The sequence below is a fragment of the Mastomys coucha genome, unplaced genomic scaffold (assembly GCF_008632895.1).
Source record: "Mastomys coucha isolate ucsf_1 unplaced genomic scaffold, UCSF_Mcou_1 pScaffold21, whole genome shotgun sequence".
In the NCBI taxonomy this organism is placed as follows: domain Eukaryota; kingdom Metazoa; phylum Chordata; class Mammalia; order Rodentia; family Muridae; genus Mastomys; species Mastomys coucha.
Genome location: NW_022196904.1, coordinates 9,100,969 through 9,109,603, shown reverse-complemented (window position 1 = coordinate 9,109,603; position 8,635 = coordinate 9,100,969). Strand labels below are relative to the sequence as shown.

At 39.4% G+C, this 8,635-nt stretch overlaps 1 pseudogene; it reads left to right on the top strand.

The window, feature by feature from the left end:
• The first annotated feature begins 7,104 nt into the window (after positions 1-7,104).
• Positions 7,105-8,040, top strand: LOC116104134 (annotated as a pseudogene).
• The last annotated feature ends 595 nt before the right edge of the window (positions 8,041-8,635 follow it).

Below are 8,635 nucleotides of genomic sequence, written 5' to 3'. Positions count from 1 at the left end.
GGCTATGAAAACCTAGTGCAATGAAAACTCATTGAACTTGGAGAAGTTGAGCTGGTGCCTACATGGAACTTTTACACCTCCATTCTAGTCTCTTCGGTTCACGAAGGTGCTCTGTGAGATACCAAAACAAAAGTTTGGATACGCTCTCACCCACAAAATCTTTGATCTAGTCTCTCTTGCCTGCAAAACATACTAAAACAATGGTGGCACAGATATGATAGGAATAGTCAACCATTGCCTAATTTAACTTAAGGCCCATTCAATGATAAGAAACCTATACCCAACATTGCTTTGGTAATCAAAAACCAGACTATATAACCCAGAGACCTAGGGTAAAACCAAATACTATGGGTATTAAAAAATAATAAAATGATTTCTACTGATATCCTGCTTTACTCATAGAGCTAAGTCTTATGCAGCTACGATCAGAGAGGCTTCCTCTAGCACCAGATTGAACAGTTTCAAAGCCAGACATCATGCAGAGAGAGTTTAGAGTGGAGGTATCCATCAAATTGCTCAGGAAATATCATGGAAGAGGCAGAGAGATTGTAAGAGCCAGAAGGGATGGAGAATGTCAGGAGAACAGGGCCCTCTGAATCAACTAAGCACAACAAAGGCACATATGAGCTCACAGAGACTGAAGGAGAAACACAGGGCATACAAGGGTCTACACCAGGACCTCTATAGACAGAGCTATTGGCTTGTAGTTTTATGGGACTCCTGTAAGAATGAGTGGATCTCTGATTCTTGTACCAGGTCTTGGGACTCTTATCCTACTGTTGCGTGGCCATATTTAACTTCCATAGGATAGTTTTTGCTTGACCTTATTATTTTCTCTTAGAATCCCATTCTTTTCTCATGAGAGACAGAAAAGGAACAGATCCAGAAGATAGAGGAGGTGGGAGGAACTGGGAGGGAATAGAAAGAGGGGAAACTATAATCTATCAATGTGGAAATTATAATCAGGATATATTACATAAGAGAAGAATCTATTTTCAAAAAATACTTTTAAAAAGTGAGATATAAAAGGTATGTGGAGTTTCCAATTTTAGTGCCCTTTAATGCTGGTTAATCTGAAGTTTCCCAAGATATTAGGTGTTGAGGAAAACCTGTCAGGTCTTTCCAAATCCAAACAGAGCCATGTAATTGCCTTGAGCATCTCTGGAATGGGAGTTGTGTGGCTCTCCTTGTGACACCCTCTGTACTCTACGGACTCACAGAAAAGTTTTTCTCCCAACTCCCCATAAATGCTTCTTTGAATTTGCTGTCTTAATCTGGATGCTTTCACTACAGGCAATTGAAGCAAAGCTGTTGAAAAGTTAATCTCAGTCCCCTATGTAGATGCTGTCATGTACCTAGAGATGAGAGTCGAAGGTCCTCTGAGGAGGGAAACCAAGGAGTAATAGACCTGTAAACTGGACAGCAGAGTCTCATATCAACAAGAGAGAGTGAGTCTATCCCTCGCTACAACAGTTTCCCACTGTAATTTTACAGAGCACACAGGAAGCATATTTTCTCTTTATAACAAGTCCCAGGTGATCAGAGCACCTACAGGTGGAAGGGAATAAGGGAGACTCACTATTGCTAAGTATTGAAATAAGATCCTGAACAGGCTTTCACATGAAATGGGAGCTATTTGCTGCTGGCAAAGGATAGACTAGCTCCTGCCTTTCCCACTCTGTGCAAACTAGTGTCCTCCACAAATTCTAAACTTTCCCTTCCTATTTTGTGATACATTGCCTCCACTCATTTTGACATATAATATATGTTATATATGAAAACATACACACACACACACACACACACACACACACACACACACACACACACACATATGAAAACATCCAGAGCGGTAGGCAGACAGACAGACATGGGAGAGACATAGAAAGAGAGAAAGAAAGATAGATAGTTTGTGTTATATGTGTATGTGTCTGTGTGCAGCCAGGTAATGGTTGGATGCCCTCTCATATATATTTTAAAGAGCTCTGTTGGAATCCAGTGTTTGTCTGTTTTTTTTTTTTTCCTAAGCTTGGTGGTCAAAAATCCCCAGCATTAATATACAGATTGTGTGATCTGAACTCAGATACTAATGCTTTTTGTAAACACTCACTCATTGAACCACTTACTCATTGAAGTCCAGGAGAGGTGTCTCCTGTCCCCATGTCACCTATTTTGGAGGTTAAATTCTACTCTTACTATTTTCTGTTGGTCCAAAGTTATTAGTCTTTCTTACAAGATTTATTTTTATTATTTAAAATTGTGTGTGTGTGTGCATGTGTGTGTGTGTATGTGTGTGTGTGTGTATGTGTGTGTGTGTGTGTGTGTGTGTGTGTGTGTGTGTGTGAATGTATTTGGGTACTAACAGAGCCCAGAGGATTCTGCCTTGTGCTAGATTCCAGAACCTGCCTCCATTATAAGAGCAGCAAGTGTCCCTAAATTTTGGCACATCTTTCCAGGTCACAAACTTATTAATCTAAAATCACAGGCAGTTAGATCAATGAAGACTTACTGAAATCTTTAGGTAGATAAAAATAATCTTTTTGTTAAATAAAGAAAATACTTTAAACCAGAAGCTATTGTGTAACTGAATGGTTTGCATATTATGAAAGATGCCTTACACACATAGTGAGTCAGAATTCCTGTGTGAAATAACACAGCAACAGAAACTCTCAGGTTTTTTGCTAAAAGTTTGAGACAATAAATACCCTTCTGCAAAAGCTTAGGGGAAGGCAGGGAAAACACAGTTACTCTTGTCCTCAGCACCTCACTGTGAGAACTATGAAGGCAAGTCTCGATTGAAATTCAAAGGCGAAAGATCACTGTTAACTCTTGTGGTTTTGACCATTTCTGGTATAGTTTGAAACTCATGAGACTTTAGGGTTTGAATAGTAATGGGAGGGATTGTCCTGTCAATTTCAGAGCCTCAGAAACTACATTAAGGATTGGAAAGGACTGGAGTCAAGCGAAGAGCACTGCAAATGGAGCAGGGTAGCAGGGAATTCTGGGAACTGCTGTTTCTTAGTGCTTCTCTCCATCTGCGAATCCACTATGACCACAGACAGGTTCAGCTTCTCAATCCCCTGTGACACTCAGGCTGAGAGACACTATTCTGGTTTTGCTAGGTGGATGTTTATGGAGAATTCTTCTTTGAAGTATGGCAGGGACATGAATAGCCTCATCTGAACCTTTTATTACATTCTTCCATATTGTTGAAATTTCATACTGAGTCATCTGTCTACTGATGAAGTCTTTTGTTTTAGATCTTAATTCTCTGTATATATCCCATTTCTCAGTCTTTTGAATGCATTGCTTATTGTTCATTACCAACTGATGATATAACTTAACCCAAATACATTTTTCATTCTTTAATATTTCTTTCACAGTACAGACTTTATCCTCCTCTCAGTCCACCCTCTGACTGTTCCATATCCCATACCTCCTACCCTGTGTCCAAGAGGATGTCCTCACCCTCCCAGCCCCATCCCACTACTGGGGCCTCAAGTCTCTTGAGGATTAGGTGTATCTTCTCTGACTGAGTCCAGACCTGGCAGTCCTCTGCTGTATATTAACCCAAATACTTTAATTATCACAAAATCTGATTCATTGGAGCTGTCTTGTTTGAATACAGGGTCTGTTGCCTTATCTTGTTTTCCAGCATTGTTCAATAACCTGACAGTTCTTTCTTGTTCTACACACCATATTAGACTGCTCTCTTCCTACCTTGTAAAAGCTCTTAGCCACAGAAGCTTTATCAAACAGGTATGTGACTTAGTATAAACTTTTATGAGTAGGAAAAAGGTAGAGAATGAATCAATTTGAGTGTCTTCTGATACTGAGACCATCAGGAACACCTTCCTATACTGGAATCTCCTTCATATGCATATGTTGATAGCACCATAGTGAAGTCTTGAGCTCTAGACTGGTCCAAGACTTCACAGGAGCCCTTATGAAAGAGCAAAAGAACCTAGTTCTGTGTGGAACAATTGACTCCTCTCTCTCTCTCTCTGGGGCCGGAACCAGGCCCTCAAAGAGTTAAGGTTGTGGTTCCTGGGAACTTGACTTATCCCCCTGAAAAAATTGGAGTTATCACACAGTATGTGAGATCTTTAAGATATTCTATGCTCCCCTTGTGCAACTTTGCTTGTTTTGTTTCATGCTTTCTTAGTCTCATTTCTCCACTGAAAATAGACAATATAAGATGTTGTACTTCTTAATAAGTTCACTTGGCCTAAGAAATAACATCTTAAGCCCAACTGTCCTCTCTGTGTCTGTCTCTCTGTCTCTGTCTCCTCTCTCTTTCTCTCTTTCTCTCTCTCTCTCTCTCTCTCTCTCTCTCTCTCTCTCTCTCTCTCACACACACACACACACACACACACACACACATCTTTGATCTTCCTGGTCTTTCCCTCTCAGATCTTTGTCAAGGAATAACACATCCTGTCTCAGGACAGAGATGTTCCTTAGCTGGTTAAGGAAATGGTCTGGGATGGGTCTTCCTTTTTTCAAAGACGTTAACAACAAACATTAACTCTCATAGCTTGTCTCTAGCCCTCTCCCTCTACCCTTTTTATCTCCCTTTTCTCTATTATGTCTTCTTCCAACTTTATCAAAGTCAAAGAGTTTTAAACTCTAGCCATTGGAGTATAACTACTGACTCTGTTCAACTGAGTGTTAGATCTATCTTGCTAACATTTCAAACTTGATTTATACCAGTCTATCTTTAGACATATTTATCCTTTCTATTCATCTTGCTCAAATGTGTTTGTGTCTCTGGCGACAGGCTTTCTTCGCCTTTATTTGTTTGTTTGAGTAGCTGTATTATAGTAAGGATTTAAGTCTTTTGTTGATATTAGTACACTCAATTCATTCATAAAAGTTAGAAGTATCTATTGGAGAACAATTTAGAAAAAAGCATTAGAGAAAATGTGAAGACTGGGAATTCATATTTACAACCTTTTCTCACTCCCACAATTGCTAATGCATGATATGTTGGAGCATGATGTTTGTATCTTAATGGATTATATAACTTGAGATAAGATGGTCTTTTGGACTTACTGACTTTTTTCCTGTAAAAACTCCACCTAGGCTTGCAGATGTATTTCTTCACTTGTCATGTGTGAGGCACACCAATAGTAAGTGTGAGTGAACATTTGTGTCTCCCATTTTTGAGATTACAGGAGTATATTCAGAATTCTCCATTCCTATTGTCATTGCCATAATACAAGGTTTAGACTTTCTCAGAATAAATCTATCAGGAGCTGCTAGTACTATGATATCCTCAGCATGTGCGTGCGCGCGCGCGCGCGCACACACACACACACACACACACACACACACACACACCACTATCACCATCACCACCACCACCACTACCATCACCAGCAGCAGCAGCACCACCACCACCAGCACCACTATCATTGCTCCTCCCATTCCAATCACCACCATCACCACTATAGTAAACCATAGTATAATCTTTATGGTTTTTTTTTATTCACAGAAAGAAGACTAGTTGATCACTGTGACTCTGATATATTTAACACCAATTGCTGTAAGCCTGTGTCATTTACACCTGTTATCTGTAGCACTCCATTGATAATGCAGCCGAGCAAGCCTACTTTATGTACTAAGCAATGAACACTACTTGCTTTGTTTTACAAACATTAGTTAGTTATTAATGATGACTTTCTTCTCCCTCTCTGCCCTCCCCCTTGCACTGTTCTATCTCCAACAGCTGCTTTGCTGCTCTTACTTTACATGTGTGTGCTATTGACCCATCCCCACTTCTCCCTTCTTTCCCTGTCTTCAGATTATCTTTCTAATTTTAAGCCCTATAGCCACACTCTCATAAATATATATTAAAAGCTTAGTACTGCAAATGAAAGAGATTATGCCATATTTCTCTTCCTGAATCTGTGTTATTGTGTATAATATAATAAATTCCACATATATATATTTACAAGTTTCATAATACCATTTCTATTGAGTTCTCTACAAGAACAGCAAATGCTCTTAACTGATGAGCTATTGCTCCAGTCCTAATATATCACATTTTCAAGATCCATTTAATTATTATCATCTAAGGTGGGGCTATCACATTGATACTGTGGTATACATGCAACTATTTCTTTAGAGAATAATCTTTTCAAGAATGAGACTTGTGAATCCCAGCACTTGGGAGAGGCAGAGGCAGGCAGATTTACTGAGTTTGAGGCCAGTCTGGTCTACAGAGTGAATTCCAGGACAGCCAGGGCTATACAGAGAAACCCTGTCTTAAAAAAACAAAAACTCAGCAGTGGATTGGCAACCCTCTCTGCCCCTTCCCTGAAAGTGGAGAGCCTGCCTTCAGGGAGTGCTCTAACCCAGGGACTCAGGTAAGATCCTCCATTTTCTCTCCAGTGACTTTCTATGGCGGGACCAGCCGGGAGGCACAGGCCTCACAAGTTGCAGAGCAGCCTGGTCAGGATCATTTCTACCTCAGACCACACCTAGGAGGGACAACAGACCCACAGCCCTCTCTGCACCTTTCCCACAAGGAGAGAGCCTGTCTCCAGGGTGTGCTCTGACCCCAGGACTCAGGGCGGACAACTGATCCACAGCCATCTGCATCCGGGGTATACCAGAGGAGAGCTGATCTCCCAGAAGTACTGACACAGGCTTACAGACCCATGAAAGGAACAAGCTCTAGTCAGAGACAGCAAGAGCATCTAACACCAGAGATCAACAGATGGCGAAAGAATGAGACTTGCAATGACAACATATGTATATGTATATGTATATATGTATGTATATGTGTGTGTATATATATGTGTATATGTATATGTATATATTTATATATATATATATATGTATATATATATATGATACATTTTTATTTATGGTGATGAGTTTGAAAATCTGAGGCTACACAAGGGCCACTAACATTAAAGTTTGTTAACTATCTAACAAAAGTATGACAGATCTCACTATCAGTATGCACCATGCGCAGATAAAAACTTTCTAGGAATTTTTATTGTGGAAAATTTGCAAAAAAATGGTGAGATAATGATACTATTTAAGCTATGATAACTTAATACACATTTAAATGTTTTCTTCCTGGGTGTACTAATGTACTTAAATTAGTTTATCTCAGGTGAAAGGAACATGGCTTCTGAGAACTTGCCAATGGGGATTTGGTTCTTTTCTCACACAGTTGTTGAGGGGATGCTTGGCAATTGGTCAATTTTCCTGCATTATGCCATGTCTGTAATTACTGGAAAAAGATTGATACCTAAAGACCATATTTTAAAGCATCTGACTTTAGCCAATTCCTTGGTTATTATCTCAAGAGTAATTCCTCACATAATGATACAGCTGGGGTTGCAGTAGCACCTGAATGGCCTCTTATGAAAACTTACTCTTTACAGTAACCAAGTGTCCCAGGGTGTTTCTCTGCATTGCACCTGCCTTTGAACTACTTCCAAGCAATCACAATCAGCTCCAGACACTCCGGGTGGATGAAGCTTGCACACTCACTCTCCAAGTACATGGTCAGGTTCTACACACTCAGCTGGCATGTGCATCTGCTTGTAAACATCAGGACATACAAGTAATTGGTTCTCATAATAACAAAAATTTTACTAAGAAAATCAAGTTGGGGTAGTGTTCAACATTTGCTTTCAGCAATGCTGTAATTCTACTAAATCTTTCCTTTCTTTGCTTGAGTGATGGTCTGTATTTGAGCCTCATGGTTTTGGCCAATGTCTCTGTGGTTAGCATTCTCTATATACACAAGTACATTCACAGTGCCCAGCATTCCCTCAAAGTCTTCCCTGAAGAAAGAGCCACAAAACCCATCTTGATCCTTGTCTACACCTTGTTCTCTCCTATTCAAATTCAATTATACTTGTTATCTATGCCACAATATTTGACGATCCAAGGGTATGGATAATCAACATATTTACATTCCTAGACACATGCTTCAACACATTTTGCCCCTTTATTCTCATCACTAATAATAAATCTTCTCTCAAAAACCATTCTCCCTGCTGTAGAAAAAGATAATTTTACATGGTCATATGTGTGCTGCTCATATATTCTTCGTCCATTACTGAACATTAGATTCACTCATGACCAGGTGTTATTAAGCAAGTAGTTGACTCTGTCAATTAAGCAATTGTCAGTTGTTACAGCTATCATAATGCTGGCTAAACAATTCCATGATACTAAGATATCTCTATGTTCATTCAAAATGCTTCTAATGTAAAGATCATCATATACTGAAGTATATTTGCTTACAGATATCCAATTAGATGTTGAAATATGGATTTAAGTCCTGCTCAACAAGTTGAAAACCATGCCTGGCACCATTATTAGGCCAAGAACCCATGACAAGACAGGTCACAGACCCTAAGAAAGAACCTGTTACTTTTCCTCTGTTAAATGGACATAGTATAAAATTGACTTTTAACAACTTTCTATATCCATCGACTAATATTTCTCTCAGTACTCATTGTCTTCTATGCTGTAAGATATTGTATCACACTGTAAACCCCGAGATTGTGTTATTTACTGAAAAAAATTGTTTCTATTTGTGGTTCAGCCCTTAGCACACACATTTAATTCCTCTGGCTCAACTGCAGAACTTCCCTTAATATTA